Here is a 15,058-nt window from a genome sequence, read left to right on the forward strand (position 1 = left end):
ATTTTATACTCAACTATTTAGTGGTGTTGGTTTTGCCTACATGTGGCAGATCTTCTTTATGTAACACGAGAGAGGTGTGTGGAATGGGGATAATCCTGATCACGGCAACAATGACAATAGTGATGTTTATTATGCACAGGTCACTCTGTAAATCATTCCATTTATCCTTTAATTCTTTTTTTTTTTTTTGAGACGGAGTTTCGCTCTCGTTACCCAGGCTGGAGTGCAATGGCGTGATCTCGGCTCACCGCAGCCTCCGCCTCCTGGGTTCAGGCAATTCTCCTGCCTCAGCCTCCTGAGTAGCTGGGATTACAGGCACGCGCCACCACGCCCAGCTAATTTTTTGTATTTTTAGTAGAGATAGGGATTCACCATGTTGACCAGGATGGTCTCGATCTCTTGACCTCGTGATCCACCCGCCTCGGCCTCCCAAAGTGCTGGGATTACAGGCTTGAGCCACCGCGCCCGGCCTATCCTTTAACTCTTACCAAAAATCATCTGAAACATGTACATCTATTTATTTTGCTTCTAAGGAAACTGAGAATTATGAAGAGAATAAGTAACTCTCTTTTTTTTTTTAATGACCTCTGAACTTTTCACTGGCGTCCTGCTGCCCAAAGGGTCCCATCCTTCTGCTGGCCCAAGGTCTCAGAACCTTGGTGTCGTTGGTCTCAGACACCACTTTGCCACCCACTGTCTCGCGGGTGGTGGTCTTCTGGATGGTTTGCAGGGAGTCGCTGCTGTGCGGAGCATCACCAAGACTGCAGTCCTCCCCATCTTCCAGCAGGCGGCGGTAGGTGGCGATCTCAGCCTCCAGCTTGACCTTGATGTTCAGCAGGGCCTCCTACTCCTGGGCCTGGCGCCGTCCCTCTGCCTGGGTCTGTGCCAGCTCTGACTCCAGGTGCAGCAGAATGCCGTTGAGCTGTTCCATCTGTAGGGCGTAGCGCGCCTCCACCTCCCCCAGGCTGTTCCCCAAGCTGATCCTCGTATTTCTCATGGAGTCCAGGTCGATCTCCAAAGACTGGACTGTACGTCTCAGCTCTGTGAGCGTCATCTCAGCAGCTCCAACCTCGGTGGACTGTGTGGTGACCACAGTGGTGCTCTCCCCAGTCTGCTGAGACCAGTACTTGTCCAGCTCCTCTCGGTTCTTCTGAGCCAGCTCGTCATAGTGAGCCCACCTGTCTGCCATGATCTTGGCAAGGTCTTGAGATTTGGGGGCATCTATCTCCACGGTCAATGCAGAGCTGGCAATCTGGGCTCGTAGGCCTTTAATTCCTCTCCATGGTTCTTCATGAAAGCTGCTCCTCGAGAGCCTCGATCTCTGTCTCCGGCTGCAGCTGAGTGACGTTGGTGTCATTGATGACCTCGTGGGGCCAGCTGTGTCTCATACTTGACTCTAAAGTCATCAGCAGCAAGACGAGCATTGTCAATCTGCAGAACGATGCGGGCATTGTCCACAGTATTTGAGAAGATCTGAGCCCTCAGGTCCTCGATGGTCTTGAAGTAATGGCCCCAGTCTCTGACCTGGGGTCCCTTCTTCTCCAGGTGCTCCCGGATTTTGCTCTCCAGCTTCCAGTTCTCAGTCTCCAGGCTCCTGACTGTCCAGGTAGGAGGCCAGGTAGTCGTTCAGGCTTTGCATAGTCTCCTTCTCATTCTGGATGCTTCCCATTCCTGCCAGACCCCTGGCCATCCCCACGGCCAGGCCCCCGGCCCCCATGCCACCCTGGAAGCTGGTGGAGTGGGACACGGAGATGTGGGAACCAGAGCCCCCGGCACCTGCATAGACACTGGCCACGCTGCTGACCCACTGGGCGCTGTAGCTGGGCACCTGAATGGAGCCCATGGACCGGTAGTTGGCGGAGAAGGTGGAGCCGGTGGTGAAGCTCATGCTGCCCAGAGAGGAGAGCGAGAGGACAGGACTCAGGCTTTGCTGATGACCTAACTCTTTTTTTTCTGAGATGGAGTCTCGCTCTGTCGCCCATGCTGGAGTACAGTGATGTGATCTTGGTTCACCGCCCCTTCATCTCTCCGTTCAAGCCATTCTCCTGGCTCAGCCTGTCGAGTAGCTGGGATTACAGGCACGTGTAACTATGCCAGGCTAGTTTTCGTATTTTTGGTAAAGATGGGGTTTCACTGTGTTAGCCAGGCTGGTTTCCTGCTCCTGACCTCAAATGATCCACCCGCCTCGGCCTCCCAAAGTGCTGGAATTACAGATATGAGCCACTGCGCCTGGCCCTGAGATGACAGCAGGATATACAGGGTGGATATTGATGATGAGAGAGAAACAAAAATTAAAGATGATATCTTGGTTTTTGGTTTGAGCTCAGATAACTGATGGTGACATTTACTATGAGAAAGATGAGAAAATGAACAGCCTTCGGGGACAAAAATAAGAGGCTCCATTAGGTGCCATAAGTGTGAGTTGCCTAATTACATCTAAGAGAAGGTGTCAAATAGGCCACTGGATGTGTGAGTGTGGAGCAGCACACAGAGCAGGGTGGACACAGAAGTGTGCAATTGTCAGGTGGTGTCCACAGCCCAGGACTAGATGAGACCGCTGGGGAGAGCGTGTGGTTTGAGAAACGAAAGGACTCAGGATAGAGCCCGGAGGCATCTAATATTTAGACACCTATAGAGACAATGAGAAGGGCTGGCTAGTGACAAGGAGAAACATCAGGAGCGTATTTCTTTCATTAATAAAACTAAATTTTAAAAAACCAAAGTTATACACATTTAGTCTCACTGTGTCACCCAGGCTGAAGTGCAGGGGCATGATCTGGGCTCACTGTAACCTCTGCCTCCTGGGCTCAAGCGATCCTGCCACCTCAGCCTCCCAGTGGCTGGGACTCCAGGCGCACCACCATGTCTGGCTAATTTTTGTATTTTTTTTTTGGTATACATGGGGTTCCACCATGTTGCCCAGGCTGATTACCTGCCTCGGCCGCTTAGAGTGCTGGGATGCTCGGCCCATGTTCTTAAGAGTAAAATTGTTCTACACGGTTTGCAATAAAAAGAATGGTTACCTGCTTCATCCTACTCCATTACTCATCCCCGATGCCCAGAGGCAATCACTTTAAACTCTGTACGTTGTTTTTCCTCGTGTTTATATTTGTTCTTCTAATTTTTTTTTTTTTTTTAGATGGAGTCTCCCTCTATCATCAGGCTGGAGTGCAGTGGTGTGATCTCAGCTCACTGCAACCTCCGCCTCCTGGGTTCAAGTGATTATCCTGTCTGGGACTACAGGTGAGCACCACTACGTCCAGCTAATTTTTGTTTTTTTTAGTAGAGACGGGGTTTCACCATGTTGGCCAGGATGGTCTCGATCTCCTGACCTCATGATCCGCCTGTCTCGGCCTCCCAAAGTGCTGGGATTACAGGTGTGAGCCACTGTGCTAGGGCTCGTTCTTCTATTTTGTTATTTCCTTTCTTTTCTGAGATCTCTATAGAGACATCCTTCTGCTGAAGACAGAGACTTAGTCTTTGTTCCTGTCACTCACCCTCACGCACACTTCTTGCATTTACACCAACACGCAGAGTTCCTCACTGTCTTTTCATTATTATTACATCACAATTTTTGCTTAAATCAACATACAGTATTAATTACTCTGACTTTGTAAATGTTATTCACAGCTCAGCCATGTAGTATACTATGATTATATTTCCTTTTAAAAATATAACCCCTGTTTTTTCCTGGAATTGATAATTGCTTTCATTAAAAACAAATTTAGCTTCATTTTCTGGGTACCTAGTTCTAATTCACCTCAAAATTCTTTATTGGGGTATAAAGTCTCTACTTGTATTTTCACCAATATCCGGTGATGTATCAGTTTCATTTTTTTTCTTGGAAATATATTTCCAGACTCTCTTTGTACTCCTGCTCCAATCTAGCTTGGTTGCTGTTGTCCTGATATTTCTTCCTTTCTGTTTTGTTTCTGAGACAGGGTCTTGCTCTGTTGCCTAGGTGGGAGTGTAGTGGGGGCAATTATAGTTCACTGTAGCCTCAACTTCCTGGGCTCAAGTGATCTTCCCACCTCAGCCTCCTGAGTAGCTGGGACTACAGGCACTTCCCACCATGCCCAGCTAATTATATATATATATATATATATAGTAGACACAGGGTCTTTCCATGTTGCCCAGGCTGGTTTTGAACTCATGGGCTCAAATGCAATCCTCCTACCTCAGCCTCCCAAGTACTGGGATTACAGGCATGAGCCACTGTACCCACCTGTACTGAGATTTCTTTTCAGTGTCATCTTAAGAATTCCTTTCCCCATCCTCCTTTGCTGATCTCATTTCCTGAACCCCATTTCTCAGTTTCTTCCTTAATTTGGGGGAAGAATATCCTCCATTAGTTTCCTTGGGGACACAGGCATTAGAGGCCAATTCTTTGAGAGTTTGCACCTGTTGGGTGCGGTGGCTCATTCCTGTAATTCCAGCACTTTGGGAGGCCAAAGCGGGTGTGTAACCTGAGGTCAGGAGTTTGAGACCAGCCTGGCCAACATGGTGAAAACTGATCTCTACTAAAAATACAAAAATTAGCCAAGTGTGGTGATGCATAGCAGTAGACCCAACTCCTTGGGAGGCTAAGGTGTGAGACTTGCTTGAACCCAGGAGGTGGAAGTTGCAGTGAACTGAGATTGTGCCATTGCACTCCAGCCTGGGTGACAGAGCAAGACTCCATCTCAAAAAAAAAAAAAAAAAAAGAAGATCTTGCAAATATGTGACTTCAATTCTCCCATTGCTGGTTTGGTTAGGTAGATATTATAGTTTGGCAATAATTTCCCCTCAAATGTAAGGCATTGCTCCATTGTTTTCTAGTTTCCAGCATTGCTATTGAGAAGTTTTAAGTCATCATTATTCTTTTTTTTTTTTTGAGACGGAGTTTCACTCTTGTTACCCAAGCTGGAGTGCAATGGCGCAATCTCAGCTCACCGCAACCTCCGCCTCCTGGGTTCAGGCAATTCTCCTGCCTCAGCCTCCTGAGTAGCTGGGATTACAGGCACGCGCCACCATGCCCAGCTAATTTTTTGTATTTTTAGTAGAGACGGGGTTTCACCATGTTGACCAGGATGGTCTCGATCTCTTGACCTTGTGATCCACCCGCCTTGGCCTCCCAAAGTGCTGAGATTACAGGCGTGAGCCACCACATTCGGCCAAGCACCGTGTTTTGGGGTATCAGTTTTGGGACCCAGCCAAGTATAGCTCCCAAGTCCTGGGTCCTAGTCTCAGCTCTCTTCAAGATAAACAATCTTATTAATGTCCTGAATTTTTTTCATCATCTAAATCACCCAGAACATCTGAGCTGGTAAATCCGTTGTTATATGATCATGTAACTCTGGAAGGTTTGGAGTTAAATATAGAAACGACGGGCTAAATCAAACCCACAGTACTATTTTTAGTACTAACCGTTAAGTGTAAGCCTATCTGTATGTCTGCTATTCATGTGAAGTGTCATAGTAAAGAGAGAAATGATTCTTGTATGGAATCTCACAGATTATCTTCCGATTTCAGTTTAAAATGTGCAATTAATTTTTTTTTTTTTTTTTTGAGACGGAGTTTCGCTCTTGTTACCCAGGTTGGAGTGCAATGGCACGATCCTGGCTCACCGCAACCTCCACCTTCTGGGTTCAGGCAATTCTCCTGCCTCAGCATCCTGAGTAGCTGGGATTACAGGCACGCGCCACCATGCCCAGCTAATTTTTTGTATTCTTAGTAGAGACGGGGTTTCACCATGTTGGCCAGGATGGTCTCGATCTCTTGACCTTGTGATCCACCCACCTTGGCCTCCCAAAGTGCTGGGATTATAGGCGTGAGCCACCACGCCCGGCCGCTTTTTCCCCTTTTACCAAATGAACCCCAACAGGCTCAGGAAAAAATAGCCAAGGAACAGCTGAGACCAGACTGAAATATTTAAATGCAAATTTTGTCAAAGGCTCATGTAGGGGTCAGCAAACATTTTTTGTAAAGAACCAGATTGTGAAGATTTTACTCTTTAGGGCCCAGGAGGCAACGTTGAGATTATGTAGATACTTACATAACCACTTAAGATGTGGCCACTTACAAAATGTAAAAACTATTCTTAATTCTGGGGCCATACCAAGACAGGCAACTGGATACATTGGTCCATGGACCATAATTTACTAACCTTTGGCATAAAAATTAAAAAGATATCCAAATAAATAAATGCAGAGGGTAACATAAAATTAAGTAAACCAGATTTCCAGGTATAGCTCATCAGACTTCGCATGGGTTTCCCTGCACTGCTGTTCTTTCCATCGTGTCTACTGGACACATCTAAGGGAGCCGAAGTACTTTTGAGCAGGGCTTACAACTGTGGGATATCAATGGGAAGGGACAGACAGTTTGAAAAAGCCTCCATCCTGACCTCTGACTTCCCGCCAGCTCTCAAATTGTAGAGACTCTCCAAATGTGCTTGTATTTATTGGGGGCCCACAGTGCCAGGTGCTATGCTGAGCACTAATGAGCAAGATGGGGAGCTTACTGTTCCCCAGGAAGACTGCCAAGAAAACTGCTCATTCTATTGAAGTGCCATGGATGCGCGAAGTGGGCGGGCACCCACTTCACCCAGTTTTTAGGGACTAGGAGAGACTTCCTGGAGGACATGTTGTCCAAACTGAGGCCCGATGGCTGAGAAGGACTTAGCAAGAGAAATAACTCAGCAGGTGCAACGTAGTGTGTGCCAAGTTGTAGAGGTAAAAGGGGTATCACTGTTTGGGGAGCCATGAGTATTTTATACAACCATTCAGTGACTTACACAAAAGATGCATTCTCTTTTTATTTTATTTTATTTTTATTCTTTTTGTTGTTTGTGTTTTGAGAAAATAACAAGATGCATTCTCAACACAGCACCTGTAACCAGGAAAACATACGCCCAAAGCAGCATTCCTGTAAAACAGGATTTCTCAGACTTCAGTACTACGGCCACTTTCCTGGGCATGGTGGCACGTTCAGCAGCATCCCAGGTCCTCACCGACCTGCCAGTAGCCAGCATCTACTTGAGGCAATGGAAAAAACTCGAGACATTGCAGATGCCTCCTGGGGGGCAAAATCTGACTGAGAGTTAGAACTGCTGCCATAAGATATAATTATAAAGAATTTCTTTCTTTCTTTTGAGACAGAGTCTTGCTCTGTCACCCAGGCTGGAGTGCCATGGTGTGATCTCGGCTCACTGCAACCTCCACCTCCCAGGTTCAGGACATTCTCCTGCCTCAGCCTCCCAGTAGCTGGGACTATAGGCATGCACCACCATGCCTGGCTAGTTTTTTTTTTTTTTTTTTTTTTTTGTATTTTCGTAGAGATGGGGTTTCACCATGCTGGCCAGGCTGGTCTTGAACTCCTGACCTCAAGTAATCTGCCCACTTAGGCCTACCAAAGTGCTGGGATTACAGATGTGAGCCACTGTGGCTGGCCAATGATAAAGAATTTCACGGTCTCATTCCCAGTACACCAGCTGGGAACACTAGCCTATCCAGATGTTCTTGTTAAGAGCAGCAATGGCTCATTGCTGCTCCATTTTCCCAAGAAGAGGAGGTGACCAGGTGTCTCAGTTACAATCTCTTCCCTCCACCAACCACCAAAGGCTACCCCTAAAAGGTCTGACTAAGGCCTTTCATTCTGCAAGCACCAACCATCCAGAAAAGCCTGCTCGACTCATTCTTGACAAGATGCAGGGCTGTATTACCTGCATCCTCGCTGTAGCTCAATGTAGTTAAACACACATTCGTCAGATTGTAGTTGAATCTAGAGCATTTGTCATTTGTTGTCACCATATAGTGCACATATAATTGCCAAGATGATGCAAACCACGATGTGGGTGAAAGACGGTTCCTGCTACCCGGCTCCTCACAGAGACTGGCATCATCCGCCTAACGAAGTGTAATGACGGCTTGGCTGCGTGGATCTTACTGTTTTAAACACAGTTTGCTAATAAAAGGCCTAAATGGCAAAAGACTAAAAGTCCAGGTACTTGAGAAGTGCCTCTATGGCAGGACTTTAGAATGCAGGATTGAGAGGCAGGTGCACAGGTGAGGAGGACGGGGAACCGGCTTCTCACGGCAGGTGCACGGGCGAGGAGGACGGGGAACCGGGTTCTCACGGCAGGTGCACGGGCGAGGAGGACGGAGAACAGGGCTTTAGAATGCAGGATTGAGAGGCAGGTGCACAGGTGAGGAGGACGGGGAACCGGGTTCTCACGGCAGGTGCACGGGCGAGGAGGACGGGGAACCGGGTTCTCACGGCAGATGCACGGGCGAGGAGGACGGGGAACTGGGTTCTCAGGGCAAGTGCACGGGTGAGGAGGACGGGGAACCACGTGGTCAGGGGCCTTATGAGCCAGCCTGAAGGCTACTCCTTTTTTTTTTTTTTTTTTATGAGATGGAGTCTTGCTCTGTCTCCCAGGCTAGAGTGCAGCAGCACAATCTCAGCTTACTGCAACCTCCATCTCCCAGGTTCAAGCGATTCTCCTGTCTCAGCCTCCTGAGCAACTGGGACTACAGGTGCGTGCTAACACACCCAGCTAATTTTTGTATTTTTAGTAGAGATGAAGTTTTACCATGTTGGCCAGGATGGTCTCAATCTCTTGACCTTGTGATCTGCCCGCCTCAGCCTCCCAAAGTGCTGGGATTACAGGCGTGAGCCACAGTACCCGACCCTGAGGGCTAACTCTTAATCCTGAGGACACTGGGGAGCCAGTGAAGAATTTTAAGCTGGTGAGTGCCATAACCAGATAAATTCAAAGATATTTCTACAGCCCTTACATTTTACAAAGTATATTTTTGCACATACCACCTCACTTAACATTCTGTAGGGAGGATATCATTTCCATTTTGCAACTGAGGACTTTAATTAACTCAAGCTCAGAGAACTAATAAAGTTGTGGCCAGGACGGAGTAGAACCTAGGTCTTCATTTCCATATTGCTACCTGGGTGTGTTAACTATAGTCAGATAAAAAGCATGCACGAAGAGCCAAACGGGGGGAAGGCTGAGGGCAAAGAATAGACGAAAAATAAGCTGCCTCCAACAGGGACTAGAACTGAATAGTTCATAGATATATTTCTTGATTTACCACTTTTTTTTTTCCTGAGATGGAGCCTCATTCTGTTGCCCAGGCTGGAGTGCAGTGTGATCTTGGCTCACTGCAACCTCCACCTCCTGGGTTCCAGCAATTCTCCTACCTCAGCCTCCCAAGTAGCTGGGACTACAGGTGTGCACCACCATGCCCAGCTAATTTTTGCATTTTTAGAAGAGATGGGGTTTCACCATGTTGGCCAGGATGGTCTCATACTCCCGACCTCAGGGAATCCACCGCCTCGGCCTCCCAAAGTGCTGGGATTACAGGCGTGAGCCACCGCGCCCGGCCTGTTTTCTTCTTGTTTCCAAACTGGTTATGCTTCTGCAATCGAGTTAATATTCTCTAGAGAAATAGTTTCCAATCCAGGGACCAAGACCATGAGGGGGACCCAAGGTTACTGCGGGGGGTGCATAAATTCAATATGCATTTTCATAATGGACACTGAAAATACTGCCATTTATTTTACAGGGACCTGAGTTTTTAAAAAAATTCTATTTTCTTTCAAAGGGCTCTTTAGCCACGCATGGTGACTCATGCCTGTACTCCCAGAACTTTGGGAGGCTGAGGCAGGAGGATTGCTTGAGTACAGGAGTTTGAGGCTGCGGTGAGCTGTGACTGGGCCACTGCACTCCAGCCTGGGTGACAGAGTGAGACCTTGTCTTGAAAAACAGAACAAAAGCACAACACAACCCAGAAAGGAATCTTTGTACTTGAAGGTTGGAGATTCCTGCGTATTTCCAAGTGTTACGTGTTTATTAGCACAGGCCGGTGGGGTTTAGGGTAATGGTATAGTCTGGGTGTGTAAAGGCTCTACAGGAAAGGGAGGAATCCAGCATGGTTGTACACAGTGCCACACAGTCACAAGTCTGGAAAGGACTTGGTGAGGTGAGAGAGAGGTATCAAGGGTCAGGTACTTACTTCCTGCCCTAGAAAGGCAAGCATTCCAAAGGCTTTCCCCATCCTCTGGAGATCATATTTATGGTCAGAATTCAGAGGATACTTCAAACAGGTCCAAATACTATTGATTTCAAGACAGTGTGTGGACAAAGATCCAGATACTTACCTGGAGTCCAAGCCGGAGGACAGAAAAGGGATTGTTTAAGGTCAATCTGGGCCTGAGCTGGAGACACAGGAGAAAGAAATAAGAGAGACAATGCCCTGATCCCTGGTTCTGGCGCTGGCCAGTGAGCTCATGAAACCGCTGTTCCATCATCTGTACGATGGAAATAACATTTCTTTGGCTTGAATGAACCAAAGAATGTAAAGATTCCTGGAGTGGCTGGGCGCGGTGGCTCACACCTGTAATCCAAGCACTTTGGAGGCCAAGGCGGGCAGAGCACCTGAGGTCGGGAGTTCAAGACCAGCCTGACCTACATGGTGAAATCCCGTCTTTAAAAAAAAAAAAAAAAAAAGATTCCTAAAGTGGCACTTTGCATCAATAGATGCAAGTTTTATACATATGATTTTCTTCTTTTTTCTTTTCTTTTGAAATGAAGTCTCACTCTGTTGTCAAGGCTGGAGTGCAGTGGTGTGATCTCGGCTCACTGCAACCTCCACCTCCCAGTTTCAAGTGATTCTCCTGCCTCAGCCTCCCGACTAGCTGGGATTACAGGTGTCCCAGCTACGTCTGGCTAATTTTTGTATTTTTGTTGTTGTTGTTTGAGACAGAGTTTCACTCTTGTCGCCCAGGCCTTAGTGTGGTGGCGTGATCTTGGCTCCCTGCAACCTCCTCCTCCCAGGTTCAAGTGATTTTCCTGCTTCAGCCTCCCCAGTAGCTGGGATTACAGGCATGAGCCACCACGTCCGGGTAATTGTTTTTGTATTTAGTAAAGGCAGGGTGTCACCATGTTAATCAGGCTAGTCTCAAACTCCTGACCTCAAGTGATCCACCTGCTTCAGCCTCCCAAAGTGCTGGGATTATAGCTTGAGTCACCTCGCCCAGCCTTAATTTTTGTATTTTTAGTAGAGATGGGTTTTCACCATGTTGGCCAGGCTGGTCTCACACTCCTGACCTCAAGTGATCCACCTGCCTCGACCTCCCAGATGTGTTGGGAGGTGAATAATGAAGGTCGGGCACGGTGTTCACTCCCTTACAGGTGTGAACCACCATGCCCGGCCTTCATTCATTCTTTGACCCAGCAAATCGTGCTTCTAGGAATTTACCCTGAAGCTACACCTCTGCCAATAAAAAACAATATTGAACAAAAGCTGATTCATTATATCATTATTTGTCACAGTGAAATATTGCCAAGTGCCTAGGCCATATATATTAGTTTTCAATTGCTGCATGATACATTACCACAAATTTAGCAGCTTAAAATGACAGCCACTTACTAGCTCACTGTTCTGTAGATCAGAAATCTGGCGTGGCATGGCTGGGTTCTGTGGTCAGGGCACCCAAGATGGAAATCAAGGTGTTGGCTGCGCTTAGTTCTCATCTAGAGAATTGAGGAGGATGGATCTGTTCTCAAGGTCCTCCTTATGGCTGGCCGAATTTAGTTTCTTGTGGTGGTAGGATTGACATTGCCATTTCCTTGCTGGGTGTCAACTGGGGGCCACTCTCAGCTCCTAGAGACCACATGCATTTCTTTTGCCACAAGACTCTTCCGTCTTCAGGCAAGAGCAGCTGAGATCCAACTGGTGATTTGAATCTCTTACTTCCCCTTCTTTGGTGAGCAAGAGAAAACTCTTTGCCTTTAAAGAGCTCATGTAAGTTTTAGCTGGGCACGATGGGTGAGCATCTGTGGTCTCGGTTACTTACTTCATAGGGTCACGTGAGAGAATCACCTGAATCCGGGAGGCAGAGGTTGTAATGAGCCAAGATTTCACTACTGCACCCCAGCTGGGAGACAGAATGAGATCCTGTCTCAAAAAAAAAAAAAAAAAAAAAAACAAGGCCGGGCACGGTGGCTCAGGCCTGTAATCCCAGCACCTTGGGAGGCCAAGGCAGGTGGATCACGAGGTCAAGACATCGAGACCATCCTGGTCAACATGGTGAAACCCTGTCTCTACTAAAGATACAAAAAATTAGCTGGGCATGGTGGCATGTGCCTGTAATCCCAGCTACTCAGGAGGCTGAGGCAGGAGAATTGCCTGAACCCAGGAGGCGGAGGTTGAGGTAAGACGAGATCACGCCATTGCACTCGAGCCTGGGTAACAAGAGAAAAACTCCGTCTCAAAACAAAAACAAAAAACCATCTAATTTGGTAAGACCCAGTGGATAATTTCCCGACATAGGGTCAACTGATTTGGGACCTTACTTGTGTATGCAAAATCCTTTCACAGCAGCACACAGATTAAGTGTGTGTAACACCAGGGGCTGAGAATCTTGGGGTCATCTTAGACTTCTGCCTATCGTATCACAGGAAACTCACAGAGTGAACTGGGGTCCATCCAACAATGCCGCAGTCATAAAGGATGAGGACGGCCTCTGGGAACGCCGGAGTGATTTCCAAGATACACTATATATTGCTAAGTGAAAGAGGCGAGGTGGAGTCAAGTGTGCTACCCTACAAGTAGGAAAAGGAGAAGTGAGAAAAAATATGTAGCGGTGGGCAGCCTCTCAGATGGCACCCAAGCATCCCTGCCTCCTGATGTCGGTGCTCTTATGCAGTTCCTTCCCCTTGACTGTGGGGTAGACTTACTGACTGGCTTATAGCAAATAAAATACAGCCGAAGTAAGTAGTGGGGTGTCACTGCTAGGTTCAGTCACAAAAAGACTGCAGCTTCTGTCTTGGAAGCTCTTTCTCTCTCCAGGGTGAAGCAAGCTACTATGTTGTGGTCGTTTTATGGAAGGGCTCATGTTGCCAGAAACTGATGTCTTCAGCTGTTGTGGCTTGGACTGTGTCTCCCCAAAAGATATGTTGAAGTCTTAATGAACCTGGTACCTGAGAATGTGACCTTATTTGAAAATAGGGTCTTGGCAGAGCTAAGTTAAATAAAATCATACTGGACCAGGTCACACTCTAATCCAATGACTGGTGTCCTTATAAGAGGGAAATGTGGGCACAGAGACGCACGCATGCAAGGCTGTCCTGTGAAGTCAGGGGTGAAGAATGGGGAGATGTGGCTGCAAGCCAAGGAGGGGCGAGGGTGGCCAGCAACTGCCAGAAGATGGGAGAGAGGCAAGGAAGCGGTCTTGCCTAGAGCCTTCAGAGAAAGCATGGCCCACCCGACATCCGGATTGTAGGCCTCTAGCCTCCAGACCTATGAGAGAATAAATTCCTGTTGTTTTAAGCATCCAGTTTGGGGTAATTTGTTACGGTGGCCTCAGGAAAGTAATACATCAGCCAGAAGTTGGGGAGGACCTTAAGCCTGCCAACAGCCATGTGAGTAAGCCAGAAAGAGAATCTTCCGAGGCCTGCCAACAGCCAGGTTGAGTGAAGCGATCCTCCCTAGTCAAGCCTAGAGGTGACTGCAGCCCCAGGTGACAGCAGCCCCAGGTGACACCCTGACTGCAGCCTGTGAGAAGCCTGGAGTCAGAGGTACCTACCTCGGCCACTCCTGAATTTCTGACCCACAGAAACTGTGAGGTTATAAAAGTTTGCTGTTTCAAGATGCTAAGTTTTGAAATAATTTGTTATAAAGCAATAGACAACTAACAGACACACATAGTCTTAGTTTGGAGGAGGAAAGGAAGAGACTAACGATGGTTAGTTACTAATAGGAGGTGGTTTCTGGTCATGGATGGTTACTGATGAGGGGTGCCTGGGAATGGAGTGCAGGAATAGGAATGGGGGTGAGATTTATCTGATTATAACTTTTATAAGATTTGGTTTTGAACCATATAAATGTTTTGCACATTCAAAAATAAAATTAAATAAAAAGATTAAAAAAACTAAAATTGATGCAAATAAACATGACAAATCTAACACTACATCAAACTGATAACCCGATACATTAAAAAGCAAATTAACTCAGGAAACTTGGGAACACAGTTCTCTTACTGTACGCCATTTAGAAGGATGTTGATAGACAAGAAGAACTGCAATAAGATCTGGAATCTAGAAGGTTTGTTGCTGGTGGTGATACTGGTGTGTAAGTCTCAACTATTTTGTGTAAATTGTGGGATAGAATAAAGGAGCAAGTACGGTGATGCTGATGAGAACCAGGGTTTTCTTTTTTTTTAAACTTTTTTATTTTTTATTGCGTTTTAGGTTTTGGGGTACATGTGCAGAACATGTAAGATAGTTGCATAGGTACACACATGGCAGTGTGTTTTGCTGCCTTCCGCCCCTTCACCACATTTGGCATTTCTCCCCATGCCATCCCTTCCCATCTCCCCCACCCCCCCGCCGCTGTCCCTCCCCTATTCCCCCCAATAGACCCCCAGAGAACCAGGGTTTTCATTGCGGGAGAAGGAAGATACAGACATGGGAAGGGGAAGGCTACAATGAACCGTACGGTGTTGGATTTTGAATTGGCGGTATCAGCATGAACTTAGTTTTTTTGTTTTTTTTTTTTTGACATGGAGTATCACTGTCGCCCAGGCTCCAGTGCAGTGGCGCGATCTTGGCTCCCTGCAACCTCTGCCTCCCGGGTTCAAGCGATTCTCCTGTCTCAGCCTCCCGAGTAGCTGGGATTACAGGCGCCCGCCACCAGGCCAGGCTAATTTTGTATTTTGTTAGAGACGGAGTTTCACCACGTGAACCAGGCTGGTGTTCAACTCCTGACCCCAGGTGATCCGCCCGGCTCGACCTCCCAGAAGTGCTGGGATTCCAGGCGTGAGCCACCGCGCCCGGCCTCTGTTTGCACATTCTCAAGTTAAAGGCTGGGGTATAAAAAAGATAAGCGGCAAGTCTACTTCCTCCCTGCAGTGAAGGTTCACGCGGGCGCAGAGAACCGCACCCTGAGAAGGCTGCTTTTCCACGGTTCTCCACGCAGTCCGCAAATGTCTCTTCCACCTCCCAGTCGAGATCGGAGGCCACAGCAGGTGCCACCGAATCCCGGGCAGCTCCCTCCGTAGG

At 47.5% G+C, this 15,058-nt stretch overlaps 1 long non-coding RNA gene and 1 pseudogene across 1 annotated transcript; one reads left to right on the forward strand and one right to left on the reverse strand.

Moving 5' to 3' along the window:
* Positions 1 to 577: 577 nt before the first annotated feature.
* On the reverse strand, positions 578 to 2,016 carry LOC144582826 (keratin, type I cytoskeletal 18 pseudogene; annotated as a pseudogene).
* A 1,121-nt stretch (positions 2,017 to 3,137) lies between these two features.
* Positions 3,138 to 13,907, forward strand: LOC144582793 (uncharacterized). The gene is made up of 2 exons (XR_013536245.1): positions 3,138 to 3,243; positions 12,458 to 13,907. It is a non-coding gene; the product is annotated as an uncharacterized LOC144582793 (long non-coding RNA).
* The last annotated feature ends 1,151 nt before the right edge of the window (positions 13,908 to 15,058 follow it).

The sequence above is a fragment of the Callithrix jacchus genome, chromosome 5 (assembly GCF_049354715.1).
Source record: "Callithrix jacchus isolate 240 chromosome 5, calJac240_pri, whole genome shotgun sequence".
Lineage (NCBI taxonomy): Eukaryota > Metazoa > Chordata > Mammalia > Primates > Cebidae > Callithrix > Callithrix jacchus.